The sequence below is a fragment of the Limulus polyphemus genome, unplaced genomic scaffold (assembly GCF_000517525.1).
Source record: "Limulus polyphemus unplaced genomic scaffold, Limulus_polyphemus-2.1.2 Scaffold20, whole genome shotgun sequence".
NCBI lineage: Eukaryota > Metazoa > Arthropoda > Merostomata > Xiphosura > Limulidae > Limulus > Limulus polyphemus.
This window is the reverse complement of record NW_013665630.1, coordinates 1,323,125-1,339,553: the sequence shown is the minus strand read 5'-3', so window position 1 is coordinate 1,339,553 and position 16,429 is coordinate 1,323,125.

Here is a 16,429-nt window from a genome sequence, read left to right as displayed (position 1 = left end):
TATAGAAACCTGGTTTCTAGCGTTGTAAGTCTGCAGACATACCGCTGTGCCACGTGGGGGGCGAATAGGAAGGTAAGAAATATTAATGATACTGTTGGATTCTTATTTACTTAAAAATATAACTACAAACATATGAAAATACGTTTGATAGGAAGATGAAGATATAATACACTTTAGTTTCATCTACTGATATTTTATTTCTCTTTCTGTAAATATATATATTTATGAAAATAATATATACATAAACAAGTGCCTTTAGGTAGTTTAATGATCCTTTAAGTAAACCACATTTATTAAGTGCAGAGAACGACATTAGAATATAATAGTTATTAACGAAGAACAAGCGAATATAAAGTTATGTTATTTTTAAAGTGTGACATGACTTACCAAGTAACACCCTCAACCCTGATGCTGGAACAATATATTTTAATCCCTCGTACACACAAATAACAAACGGTACAGATCAAGCACGTCGCGTAGGATAGCAAAGAAGGAATAACGTTCGGACTACAAGACACTCCTGTGCGCGTGGACTAACATAGGACAACGCGACAACTTGCTTATATACCAGAGTTTGAGAAAGGGAAAGTCACACGACACATCAAGCTCAGGCCAAAGGGTGGCGCGTGCCCTGTCAGCGGCCCGTACATAGTAGACCCGCGAGGTGGAGCTTGACTCTTTCAACAATGTGACATACTGCCATTTCTCATTGGCTACTCCGATTTCTCTCATGGATGAAACTCACTGACCAATCACTGTACAGAACTGTGATTTTCTGATTGAGTTATGGCAAGACAGTATCGTCCAGATTGGTGTGGTTTGAATGAAATTCTTGCCAGGACCCAGTGGTCACAAAAAAGTTTTAAATATCATATGTCAGTAGGAGTAATATAAATCCCAAGTTTATTATGCCCATCTTGTGGTTACATAGAAACAAAGACACATATCTTGTTAGCACTCTTTTGGACCTTTCTGTTGGTGAAATAAATATTCAGTTTATAAACTTTAAGTTAATTTGATTTCGTTTGTTTGTTTTGTGTAAGAATTCCCGCACAAAGCTACACAAGGATCATCCGCGATTAGCTATCAATAATTTGGAACGGATAGATTAGCGGGAAGGCAACTAATCAACAGTCAGTTCGTGGGCCACTCTTGTTTCTGACCGAAGAGTGGAATTTAACCGTCAATCGTGTAGCACATCCACTGCCCCAGCGAGATTTTGCAGTCACGGGACGCGAATCTTGAACCTTTTGATTCATACTCCAGGGACATTAACCACTAGGCCACTCCCGGGTCTTCTTATTTGATGAAGTTAAAGTTATCTGTGAGTAACTATATTTCTAACTTACCTTTTTTTTTTCAAATATCATTTGTTCGGCTATTAACTTAGGCAATCTTTGGTTAGGATGTAGAATCAGTTACTGAGGGAGTGAATAACTGACTCAACATGGCCCGCGTCTTGGTGGGGGATGTGGAAGCAAAGGGGAGCGTTCTTTTCTCCAGACTTTCACATAATGAACTTTTAAAAGAACTCCTCTCCTGCTATTGATATTCAAGGTTATGTATTACACATACATTATATACGAAGATAGTTTTAAACATCAACGTGACTTTGTATATTTAACATTAATCTTCAGCCTAGGTGGATTTACTTCTTACTTTGTCAACTAAAAGAAGAGAATGAAACCTTTTCTAACTATAGTAATGTAAAAATGCCTCTGTCTTCTAAAGCTGGTACCTTGTAAAGTAGTTTTTTTTAAGTTGCTGCAGTGATTTTCAGAAATTTGAGATTTCTCTTCAATTCTTATACGAGTATATTGAAGCTTTTTGAAGCACGGAAGTTGTAGCCTGTTTAACTGAAAACTATGCGTGTATGTAACTACCAGTTATCTTCAATCGGTGAACATTAGAGGTTCGAGTATCTTTAAGTATGAACTTCAATATAATATGAACCGTCAATTCGTCAGAAGTATAAAGACTGCAAAAAAGCTCAAGGGAGACATCTTGAAAACTGCCCAACTGGCCTTTGTAGGGTTGGATGTGATTGGCAGTGATAGGGTTGACAGATTTTTTTAGTAGGCCACTAAATTAAAGCACGTGTTCCTTTTGTAATGTCAACACCTGCCTCTTTCCACTTATCTTAATACTCTTTTTCTACAGACCGGAAAAAAAAACTCTTCATCTCCCTAACCCTACCACTCTTTAGAACAATCACAGTTCAGGTAGCCGGGTCTTATCACCCAGCTGTGCTAGTAATAGAGGCATGCAAGCAACACTACGAAAGAGAGGCACGCGTTTAAACCAGGATGGATATGAGGTGCAATATGAAAAATTGTTTATAAAAGAAGAGAAGAAACGGTTAACAGTACTAAAGTAGTTGATGTTGGAAACTGAGCTTAAAAAATTACTTTGAATATAAGTAACACGGATGAGCGGATACATACAACTACATAGACGACAATTTTTGACGCATGAATGGAGAAAATGACGGTATATTTTACAAAGTTTCGAAACAGTAATTACAGTATTGTTTTATGCATAAATACATTTATTTATTCAGAAGGAACGAGATAAATGTAAACACGCACTCGTAAATTATATAGTGATGAAACAATTATTTATAGAAAGTGCAAAACATTTAATTACATACCTTTTTGTGTATGTATACATCATACATGAAAACACATATACAAGTTTATACACATAAATGTACATATATACACGTACAAACTTACATACATTGTAAAAACATTTTAACAGTAAAGGTTCGTTTCTCTATTTATAGAGGTTCGTCGGTTTTAACGATTGACTTTTTTCGGTGGGTTTAGAAATAAATGGATCACTGATTCTTTTTCAAAACAGACACAATTAAAATATTTGAACTAAATCACCCAAAGTAGTTATTAAAAATAAGGTTATCACATTATTTAAATATACCGTTATCGGATGAAACACCAGGTTGTTCGTTTTGTTGAGATCGTTGTTTGTTCTCATCACTTACACTGCGAGAGTTGACTTTCAACTGTGACAATTATTCTTATCGAGATATTCGTAACGTAGGCGATACTGCACCAAACAACAGACGTTATTATTCCGAAATGTCTCTTCTCATTACCTCAACATTCGGCTGCATTGTGATCTCTCCTGGGTGGGGTAGTAATTTCTACAATTGTCAGACGAGTGGCTGCTTTTGTAGGCGCTGTAGTGACCACCGTTTTGAGCAGGACAGAGACCACTCGTGTAGGCCGAGTAGTGCCTGTTTCGCGTCACTGTTGTAAGCGGAGTTGAGGCCACTCGTGTATGCTGAGTAGTAGCTGTTTTAGTTACCACTGTTTTAATGTGGTAGAGACCACTCGTGTAGGCCCAGTAGTGATTTTGTTTGAGAGACTAGATAAAAAACTTCCATCTTGGGCAGGGTTGTGAGTGGGGTAGTGATACATATTGGGAATACAGGCAGTATGGTGTCTTACGTTGTAACCAGTGGCGTGAACTCTGTTATGAGATAGTGACTACATGTTATGAATACAGGCAGTATAACGTCTTCCATTTTAACCAGTGGAGTGACCTCTGTTATGGTGTAATGATCACATGTTGGCAGGTAGTGAGACAAATATCTGTTAAAAGTGAATGTAGTGACCACATGTTGTTGGCAGGTAGTAAGACAAATATCTGTTAAAAGTGGGTGTAGTGACCACATGTTGTTGGCAGGTAGCAAGACAAATATCTGTTAAAAGTGAGTGTAGTGACCACATGTTGGCAGATGGTGAGACATCTCTGTTAGAAGTGGGTGTAGTGACCACATGTTGGCAGGTTGTGAGACATCTTTGTTAAAAGTGGGTGTAGTAACCAGATATTGTTGGCCAGGTAGGGAGACATCTCTGTTATAAGAAGGTGTAGTGACCACATGTTGGCAGTGGTGAGACATCTCTGTTAAAAGTGGGTGTAGTGAGCACATGTTGGCAGGTTGTGAGACATCTCTGTTAAAAGTGGGTGTAGTAACCAGATATTGTTGGCCAGGTAGTGAGACATCTCTGTTATAAGTGGGTGTAGTGACTACATGTTGTTGGCCGGGTAGTGAGACATCTCTGTTATGAATGGGTGTATGACCACATGTTGATAGGTCGTGAGACATCTTTGTTACAAAATGGGTGTAGTGACCACATGTTGTTGGCCAGGTAGTGAGACATCTCTCTGTTATAAGTGAGTGTAATGACCACATATTGTTGGCCAGGTAGTGAGACATCTCTCTGTTATAAGTGGGTGTAGTGACCACATGTTGTTGGCCAGGTAGTGATAATTACCATTTACATGATCCTAATACTTGTTGTGGGTAGTTTTGTGAGCACTGTTGTTGGTGAGTTGTGACCATTGTTGTGTACACGATTGTAATTATTGTTGTTAGTGAGTTGTGACCATTGTTATGTACACGATTATAATCATTATTATTGGTGAGATAGTGAGCATTGTTTTGTACAGGATTGTAATCACTACTGGTCATAAGTTGTTAATACTATTGGTAGTATGATGTAATCATTGTTGTTGGTGGGATAGTGAGCATCGTAATGTATAGAATTGTCGCCACTATTGGTGATAAGTTATGGTCATTGTTGATAGCACTATGGTAATCACTGTTTTTGGTGGAGTAGTTAATACTGATGTGGTGGTGATTGGTGTCGAAAGCACTATACTGGCCATGCATTAGAAACAGCATTACAAGCAACAGTAAGGAAGAAAATAGAAACGGCATTACAAAAAGCAGCCAGGTAGATCTCAGAAATAGCATTGCAAGACACATGTAGGAAAACATTAGAAACAGCATTACAATAAGCAGTCAAATGGACATTAGAAACAAGTCACGTGCATTAGCCAGACTTGGAAACATATACTCAGACAGACCTGATATACAGACATTACAAATAGGTTGTGTCAGACAGGAATGGTAAAGACTGTGTTACACACACACACACACCGTGCAAAGAAGTGGAAATTGCAAACAAATATAAACATACAACACACAAACATTTATTCAGACAGACATATTAAACGAATTGAAATACAAACAAGTACTTAGCGAGAGGCATGAAAACAGGTATGGTAGATGTTTATTTAGACAAACATATAAACAGGGTTCGAGTATAAACAGGTATTCAGAGAAATATCTCAGTACATTTATCAAACAAGTAAAATGTCAGTAGGATCTTTTTGTTGAAATCAATACGCAGTACAGTAGGATCTTTTTGTTGAAATCAATACGCAGTACAGTAGGATCTTTTTGTTCTCAATCCTATGTCAGCAGTATAGTAACATGTCTTTGTAGCAAACCAGGTGTCAGTATAGCAAGATCATTTTGTTGCAAACCATGCATGCGTAAGATAGTTCTATTACAAACCAGGTGTCATTTTAGTAAGTTTTCTGTTCCAGATCATAGATGTCAGTATATTAATATCTCTTTGATCCATATCATCTGTCCGTAAAGTATGACCTTTTTCTTCTAAATCAGGTGTCAGTATAGCAAATCTCTTTGTTCCAAATCACGTGCCAGTATAGTAAGATATTTTTTTGTTTCAAATCATGTGTAGTTTATTAAGATCTTTTTGTTGCAAATCGTGTGCTAGCATCAATAGATACATTTGTTCAAAATCAGTTGCCAGGATAGCAAGATCAATGGGTCCTTAATTACGTGTCAGTTTCAAGTCATACTCTTGTTCAAAATCACGCTTCTGTATAATATGAGATTGACCCGTGTCCAAATCTTCTATCTTGTAGTCCGCTATTTGGATAACGGTATCATATTTCAGGATAACATTCATACTACTTAGATAACGGTATCATATTTCAGGATAACAGTCATACTACCTAGCAATATTTACCCATCAGAAACGAGCCTCAAGTATGAAACTCCATACATTTATTTTATAGTATGTGCAAGTCCATTTGTATTTGCTATGCTTTAAACAAGCCCACAGGCAGAGAAAAAAGTCAAAAACTGTACTACAATATAATGATAACAGACGAACATATAAATATATACATACAAATAGAAAGTTAAACAGTTAAATCCTACTATAATATGATGAAAAAATACAGATGAACAGTTAAACAGACGTATACGCAGAGAAAGGCCCGGCATGGCCAGATGGTTAGAGCGCTCGACTCGTAATCTGAGGGTCGCGGGTTCGAATCCCCGTCACACCAAACATGCCAACCTCCGCCTTTGCTTGGTCCCAAGTCCAGGATGAGAAAGGAGGAGGGTTGGGCGCGGGACTAGCAACCCCTAGTAAAACCAACCTGCTACAAGTAACTGCAACAACAACTTCCGTTGGCGAGTTGTTGTCGCGGCCCTATGCTCCACTGGGAGTTTACAGGAATTAAAAAAAAATACGCAGAAAAAACTGTCAAATATTGTACTATAGTATAAAGATTACAGATGGACAGGGAACTCATATAAAAACTGTAAAATACCGATACATATAACAAAAACATACAGTTAAACATACATATATACGAAGAAAAATTTTTTAATACTATCATAGCACGACGAATGCAGATGTTCAATAAATCGAAACATACGCCAAGAGAAACTAAAACATTAATGCATAGCGTAGTGAATACAGTTGAACAGTTAAATCTAAACATAGGGGTAAAAAGTGTATCGTATTACTATTTACTATATCTGTCTGTCTATAATTTTCATACTGCAGCAGTCGCATTTTTCAGTTTGTTTTCTCTGAGCATGAGCAAATTTAAACTGTTCCTGTTGTATTCGCCCCTAGGAAAGGAATATTTAACATTTTTCAAGATTTTGAGAACTTCACCTTTTTGGAGATGTTTCTACCAGGATGATGATCCAGCTTTAAAGCTTTAAGTTAGAGACTATACACGTTATATATATATATATATATATATAAACGTATTATGGACGTAACACATTTCTTCTTGGCATTTTGTGAATTATTTTTCGTTATAGTGCTAATAACACTTTTATTTAGTATGGAATCTTTTTGTTATAGTAAGTTTATAAACAACACACCTACAGATTTACGTCAAGCTCATCATTAGTTGTTGACAATACCTTACAAAAACTATCTGAAGAAAGTATACAGACCCTCAGAACCTGACGTTGGGCAAGGATTGATTGAGAATGTTGACTAGATAACCAATAATGTCTAGTTGTATACTATTCGCCCCCCCCGCCCCCAACTGGTGGGCACAGAATAGTCAGCCCATTGTGTAGCCTTGAGCATAACAACAAACAAATGTTTACCATGTTATCGGCTAAAAACAAATGACAATGTCAATAAAACGTAATGTAAAGCTATGATCTTTGACCCGGCAAGAAACAAGCGTACCTTGTCTCAGAGGTTATAAAATAAGTTGAATATGTGAATTCATAAGATTTCACCTCGAAGCGAAACGAGAGACAAGAGTGGCGCTGGTCTGTACTATAATTATAATGAACTGTGGTGGAAAAAAATAAACTTGTACATTTACTGATAGTTTTACAGTTTTTTTTGGAAAATAAAAAAAGTTAAAAGAAATTTATTGTTTTTATTGTGAAATCAAAGATTGAAATAACTATACTTTTAGTTCACTGATAACGACGTACATGTGGCGAGAAAATACACTATAAATCCATTTACACAAACTTGGAGAATTCATAGATATCTAGCGGAAAATTTTCCTTAAATAAAATGATAGAATTTCTCAGAAAATATTATATTTTAAAGCCAAGTGGACAAAAATCAGTCAGTGTTAGTAGACGTTAGTCTCAGTTGGAGCTCTTTAAATTTGATTTAATTGACAAGTTTGACGAATTAGGTAGAAGATTTCACCAATTTTACTTTTCACACACGAGACACGTGCCTCGACAATGAAATTTCAAGTAACAACGATAAGCACACACTATCGTCCAAATGCAATTCTTTTTTCGAGCTGAGATCGACGTCAGAAAGCCTGTCTAATCGATTAACTCTAGTTGTTCTTGAACGTCAGCTTAAAGTCAACTCAGCTTTTAGAACGCTGTCAAAAACTTGACATTAAGCCTTCATTTCGAAAGGTGTACTGCAGCCTTTTGTTGACTCTTTAGTTGAGCTCTGAATAAATGAATCACTTAACCTATGAATGCTAATCAGGTCTTCCGAGCAGCTCGTCAAACCATTCCTGTAGCCTCAGACCGTGCGAAGCGCACTCTACTCGTGGCAACCCGTTCTGTCAGGTGACGTAGTGTCGTGATGATAGATGTGGTGCCGTTTGTAGAAGAAGCCTTTATTGTTGGAAACTTCCAGTCGTCTACTGACTAGGTGGCGACCACAGAGAGGATTAGGTGCAATATCTGATTGTTAGGACAGTACGTGTAACGGACAGGCTATTGATAGCTCAAAATTTTATGCAAATGTGCGTAACTGTGGTATATTCATTACGGTGTTTATATAACCTCTTAACCATTTCATATCTTACATAACCATCGAGAAAATTTAGCATGGTAAAACAAAGGTGCCCGATTTATAACCAAGCTGGCCTTACCTGGACATTACGAGATGTCCACACCGATTTGTCAAACAACAATATAATTAGAGCAGATCAATAAGTGCTTTGCAATATCGAAAGGAGAATAGAATTTGCAGGCTGGACCTATCTATCTATGTGCCTATAAACGGACGCATGTCGGTCTGTTACAATATGTTTCCTGTGAAACTACACTAAAAAGGAACCCAGCAAACAAAAGTGTGTTCATAATTCAGATAAAAAAGAATTTTTTACTACGTTAGATTCTTTAGCTTTGTCTGGGTAATGTAGCCATTCCTAATTCAGTCAAACAAGGTTAGTTATTTTCTACTACGTCAGATTCTTTAGCTTTGTCTGGGTAATGTAGCCATTCCTAATTCAGTCAAACAAGGTTAGTTATTTTCTGCCACAAAGAGAATTGAAACATTTCGTTTTCTATAGTTATTCCTTCTATTCACGGGTATGATCACAATGCTATTCACACGTTTAGGTACAAAACGGTACCTAAATAATCCGTGTAATTATAGGAAAGCAGTAAAAATACGGATAGGTAAAGTTTAACATTATCATTACTCGATAATTGAAGCTCACAGGAAATGGCCTCCTAGAAAAGTCCACTGAATGGTATTCAATGCCACAGTGGACTCGTTCAATGGCTAACGACATTGTTGATTAACCTCTAATCATCTTGCCAGTTCTGTTTCAGCAGGAACGTATTTGTGGGATAAGTGCAGAAAAGAGCACGGTTCTATTGTATTTGGTTTTAGTTAATAGAAGTACAATTATTTTAGACAGATATATATATTTCTTGCAACATGGAATCCATCGTAGATATATTTTATCTTTTTTATTTCTTCTTTTCATTAGTTTTTTTTGTGATTGATGACAATATTTATCGATACTGGTCATTGGTGTGAATGGTCTAACTGCAGAAACTGCCATTGGATGTAAAGTACAAAATATAAAATGGACAAGTGGAAAACTTAAATAAAAATCAAAACAGTGCAAAAGGTGGACAGAACTCGATAATTACAATTACAGGTTTTACTGACAAAAATATATTGAATCCGCCGTAAACGTAAATTGAATTGACTGATCAAAGATAAACATAATGAGAAGTGAACTCTTGGAGCTTGTAAAACGACTAATAAGTTGGGTTGGAATATCTATAACTAAAGAAAAGAACAGGTTAGAGATACAAACTATTAGCCCGCAATTATTTGTAACTAAGCCTAATATATATCATAATTTTGAAATAAGATAGTTTTTCTAGGTATCTTGAAACTGTCAAACAAAGCGAGAACTGGAGCTCAAGATCTTTGAAGTTCCGTGTGTCACATTTTCAGATGTTAAGTTCTGTGTAAATTGTCCCGATTCTTCAGTGTTACTTTTTCGGTTGTCCAGTTCTCATACCAAATAAAATACCTTTTTAAGCCATCGATAATCTAATTTTCCTTACAAATTTCTTAATTTTAGAAATATAAAAAAAACATTTAATAATCTACTGTGACTTTTATGTTAATACGGCGAAAGCCGAAGCACTGGAAACCAATAGGCCTAATACTTGTGATAAAATATGCACATGAATGCAAACGGTTTTTTCACGTTCCTTTGAACTTCTGCAATACAGATTTCAAGTTTATTATGACTTTTACTATCTTATTTTCTACAAAGTTTTTTTTCTAATTTATCTTTATATATTTATTTATCTTCTGTAGGTTTAAACGTTTAGACAGATATTCACTGTTTTAACAGATGTATATGTCTTTTGTTAAGCACAAAGCTACACAATGGGCTATCTCTGCTGCGCCACGAGTATCGAAACCCAGTTTATAGCGGTGTGAGCTCTCAAACTCATCAGAAGAAAAGGGGTACAAGCAGCTTACCTTTCAAATAATACTTGTGTTATGAAAAGCTGCATGAAAGAGAATGTATGATTCTGTCTTTACAGAGTCTGAGGAGAAATATGATCATTACAGGTTAACTTGAAGATGTGTTGATATTTTAGTATTGGTGTTAATATGAAATAATAATATTTGAAAAAAAAGTGGGCTTCATTTGATAATAATAACCTGCGACATTAGACAAAAAAAAGCTTTGATAATAATATATATATAACAAAAATTTTAGTTAAACGGTTCCTAATGTTTGTTTACTAAAAATACGCTATTCTAGAGACAAAATTAACCAAGCTATTGATCCCAACACTTGAGTATTTGATATTTTTTAACCTTAATGGAAGCTAAACAGTAAAGTCAAACGCTCTTTTGACTTGAAGTAGTTATGTCTAATTTATAACTGCTGACTAGAGGGGAGTGGGAAACGGCCAGTCAACACACTAGTCGTTCGGACCTTTCGATTAGCAGCCCGACACTCAAATCACTTTGTCACGCCTGGTCCACTGAACATTTGTGATAAAGGAGAATGGTTTAAGTCGAAAGCACTTAAAATTACGTGATAATTGTGAGAAGTAGTGTTAGAGTTAAGATAATGAAAAACTAACAGGCACATCGACATACTTAATTTTCTGTTTGTGTGCAGTAAAGAGTTTCCAGACTTCCCTGAATTTACAGACAACTATAGCGGTTCTTGAGCACGATCCAAATACATCGAATATTGACATTTATATTCTAAAAAATGTCATCGAAAAAAGAAAAGTATTTCAATGTAGTTTAAGGTAATTATTCTGATTCCCCATATGGACTTGGCTATTACTACATTATGAAAGTGCACTGCAGTGATACATTATTCAACGTTGCAAGAACCAGCGATACTAAATATACGTGCTGTATTGTATTAAAGTGAGACAAGCACAATTACTAGATCAAACAATTTAATTAAAACAGCGCTATACGATAAGGTTACCTTTTTTATTTTTAATTTAAGTCATGCAATAAGAAAAGAACAAAACTGCAGGAGAGACACCGGTTTCCGTTTTATTTTTTTATTTTATCGCTATCAGGTCACGCCAGAATTAGGCTTAATAAGTCATAGATATCAAAGTGAGTTAAAAGAGTTCGTGCTGCGTAACCATGTTTTCCATAGTTCGCTGCTGTATTGAACATCGAAAAAGCCAAAAAGTGACAGGTGTTAGATTTTTTTCAATGAAACTTCAAGCTTAGATAATTGTTTAATATGCTCGTAAACTTTGTTTCAGTGATAGTAAAACTCAGTTTAAGCAATAGCAGAATGTGATTAACAAAACATTGAATAGCAGCGCATTCTTGGGTGACGTAACGACGTGAACATTATACATTCAAATTACGGCTTAATTTGCCCCATGATATTGGTCTTTTCTGAATCATGTTTAATTTAGAGCGGTGATGAGTATTATATCTGTAAAGTTATCAGTTTAAGCAAGCGATTAATGGAAATACCTGGTGAACAGTTAAGAAAACTACAAAAAAATTAGCGTACAGATCGCTCACGTACAGAGGTAAATTTGTCCAAAACATAAAATATCTGAAGTTAATGAAATATGTTTGACTCAACTATTTTGTATAGCTCAGTATCTCATAAAGTGTTTTTTGTCTTATATTCTTATTATATTACTATTAGCAATTACCTATCTTGCTCAATTTTATTAGAGGAATAGAAATTATAAATACGTATCTTGTTCTCTCTCTCTCTCTTTTACGAAGATATTTTAACAAAAACAAAACAAAAACAATGGGTCCTATTTTTGTTCGAGACGTCGTTTGAATAAGTCACACAATGTATACACGAAAGGGACAGAATCTTGTCATTTTGAATATCCGGCCATCTGTCGGGGTGAAAACACCACAGGCACAAGAGTATAGCAGGGAGAATGTAGGCGGTCCTTTGTGTTTGGATGGACAAATACTGACATAGCGTGTCAACATAAGACTGATATAATGTATTTTCATTTCAAACCGTATTTAAAAATAGTTTATATTTTATGCTATTAATCACCGTGAACAAGTTAAGGACATTTCATGCTTTTAAGTATATTTTAGTGAGTTAGGTTATTCAGAATGATATTAACACGTATATATAGCTTGAAAGCCTTTGGCTAAGCCTACAAATAACAGCCTAGTTGGGAAACATGTATCCCTTGTTTTAATGTTTGACTAATGGTAGAAAAAAAACCAAACAAACTTGCAAGTGAACTCAGTTTCTACTAGACTCTTCCCTGCACGATTAAAATCTTCTAGCGTCAATACTGCAAGTAAGCCTATTTCATTCTAGGTTCTTCCCAAGATGACCAAAATCTTCTAGCGACAGCATTACAAGTAAACCCTATTTCTACTTGATTCTTCTCTGAAAGATTAAAAGCTTCTAGCGTCAATAGTGCAATAAACGCATTTCCTTCTAGGTTCTTCCCTAGATGATCAAAATCTTCTAGCGTCAATAGTGCAATAAACGCATTTCCTTCTAGGTTCTTCCCTAGATGATCAAAATCTTCTAGCGTCAATAGTGCAATAAACGCATTTCCTTCTAGGTTCTTCCCCAGATGATCAAAATCTTCTAGCGACAGCATTACAAGTAAACCCTATTTCTACTTGATTCTTCTCTAAAAGATTAAAAGCTTCTAGCGTCAATAGTGCAATAAACGCATTTCCTTCTAGGTTCTTCCCCAGATGACAGTATTCTATACCCACCAGCATTGATATTCACTTTAGTTTTAGAGGTCAGTATGATTTTATAACCACCAGCAGTGGTTTATTGAACTTCGGTTTTAGGGGACAGTATGTTTTTTTAGCCACCAGCAGTGGTTTATTGAACTTTGGTTTTAGGGGACAGTATGTTTTTTTAGCCACCAGCAGTGGTTTATTGAACTTTGGTTTTAGAGGACAGTATGTTTTTTAGCCACCAGAAGTGGTTTATTCAATTTAGTTTTAGGGGACAGTATATTTTTACATCCACCAGCAGCGATGATTGTTTTCTATAGAGGCTTCAATTTTATCTCAAGGAATTTTCATCTTCACAAATGAACCCTGGTATCGAGCGAAAGGTCTCGTCGGTACTGAATATGGCAGACACAGTGTGATTGACATATATTATAACATATGTTTCTTTATGGTGTGAATGCCTTTTCCAAGTTGAGGAAGCATGATTATAATAAATTTTATTACCACGTGAACATGTAGGTTCTAATAGACAACAGTACCAGGATATTTCGCATTTTCACTGAACATATAATGGAAACGAGACTTTAATAGCTCCCAGTAAGACATTTATGACCAGATAATAATGTAGTGTTAAAAGTTATAATAGGCCTTAATGTCTTATAATACGCATAATCAATTATAAGCATGTTTCGCTAGCTCAGAAAAAATGACTTATTTGGATAGTGTTCCGACCACTAGTGTGTTTATTATGTCCCAGCCAGCTTGATAAGCTCTGGAATGAGTGAAACGCGTCGTTGGAAATAAATATGATGGACATAGTGTGGTTGCAATATTATTATTATAGATTCTTCTAATTGTAGAACATTCCTTAGGGACTAGATAAAGCATACATTGTTAAAACATAATAGACCTAATACTAATGTCAAATGACAAGTATAATTAATTATATTATTTTTTACATTTACTTGAAAGTTCCTAGATTCACCGATGGAGATTTCTCCCGTTGATTTTGTGGATACTTTGGGAACAACAAAACTAGCTTCTAGTTTGCCAGTTATTCTGATTTATAGTGAATAATAATAATAATACATAATAATACTAATAAAAAATAAATAACATTGTATTATTAATCCTTAGCCTATAAATCTGATTTGCAAGTGACTTAAATAAAATTGATAGTAACTATAATTCACCTACTTAACAGTCGTTTTCCTTGAAAACTGATGATATAAATAGTGCCTATACCACTGCAATGTTTGTTGCATCCCATCTGGCCTCAGGAGCCTTGCCATTTATGCGAAAGGCTTCGTCGGCACTGCTTATAGCAGATGTAGTGTGGTTGACACATTATAACACATTCTTCTTTACTTTCATCCATAAATTCTTAGAAATACTTTAATAAAAGTGATGAAAAATACAGTTCAATAACGTACTGAAGTTCACACTGAAATAGTTTTTGTTCAATGTTTGATGACACAAATAGTGTTTACTACTATATCTGTCGTACCCCAGCCGGCTTGATGAGTTCTAGCATTGGATGAAAGGCTTCGTCAGCACCAGTTATAGCAGATATAGTGGATTCACATATTATTACATTTGTCTTTATTTTCACTTATAAGTTCTTATAACTACTAGTGTTTGTTTGTTTGTTTGTAATTAAGCACAAAGCTACACAATGGGCTATCTGTGCTCTGCCCACCACGGGTATCGAAACCCGGATTCTAGCGTTGTAAGTCCGCAGACATACCGCTGTGCCACTGGGGGGCAATTACTAGTGCAGTCTTCTGCCGTTGTGGTCACTGGACCCGTTCCGACTTACTAACTCGCTAGTTCTTCTGAACTATAAGTAAAGTTAATTAAAGTAAAATAAATATGCAAATGATATTAATAATATATAATTAAGTGTTAAAATAAATACATATTTTGATGTTGATAAAAACCACAAACCCAAGTCTGAAGTGTAACGATTTATTAAAAAATTGATAAAAAAATTCAATTCACCAACTAATTTTAGCTCAAACCATATAAATAGCGTGATCACTTCAGTGTCTGTCGTATCCCAACTGGCCTGATTAGCTCTGGTATTGGATGAAAGGCGTCAACGGTGTTGGATAAAGCAGGTACAATTAGGTTCACATATAATCAATTCTAATTAGTTTTTTTGTTTTAGGAAGGGGCGTTATAATGTGATAATCAACTCTACTTGTCGTTCATACTAATATGCCGGTAGGTGATGTTGACTAGCTGCCTTTCCTCTAGTATATCACTTCTAAATTAAGGATGGATAGAGCAGATAGCCCTCTAGTATTTCCCCCAGTGGCCTAGCGGAATGTCTGCAGACTTACAACGCTATAAGCCGGGTTTCGATACTGGTGGTGGGCAGAGCACAGATAGCCCATTGTGTAGCTTTGCACTTAACTACAAACAAACCCTCTAGTAAAGGTATATTATAATAATGACATATTATAGTTTATATTATATATTAAAATAATTATCATTTTCAAAGCTATTACATAATACAATATGATATCTTTTTATTTTTAAATTATTTATAAATTTACCTCAGTTTATTAATTCTAATTTATTATTTATGAAATATAGTTTAGACATATAAATATGTAATATGTATCATATGAAAGGTGTTAAGCATAATAATATAATACATAATTCTAAAATAAGGGTTGTGTTTTACTAAACATAATAAGGATATTAAACGGTATACAAAAATATTTTTAGCCGCGGCATAGCGGCTCATAGAACAGCTCTGAGTTTTCAAGTGCAAACGTTTAGCTTATTGCTCGTCATCTCTAGACCGAGTTGAGATCTAATTACCATTTTGGACTCAGGAGGTCAAACCCTTTCGATTGATGTATTTTACCACGACCTAGGTATCGTAGATAAATACACTCTAATCCTGCCAAAAACAAAATTTCGATTTGAGGGTAGGCTGGTAGAAATCCTGATGAATAATAAAATCGAATCGGATATACGTTTGGTATTGCTGGCGCACAAAAATATAGACAATAAAAAGGAAAAAAAAAAAAGGTCTCACAGGTTAATTTACTATAATCCTGCCTAAAAGAATTTAAAGTGCCGCGGCTATTGAAGATTCCATCTTGTTTATAATAATTGCTCTCAGAAAACCTCTGTGTTTTTGACAGGAAAATAAAAGGGCTTTTCCTTTTTTAAAAATATTTGACAACTATTATAAAACACAGCAATATATATATATATAACACATTACAAGTCACTACTTACTTCTTTACACGTGTAGGTTGGATTTGTGTTTGTTTGTTTTGAATTTCGCGCAAAGCTACACGAGGGCTATCTGC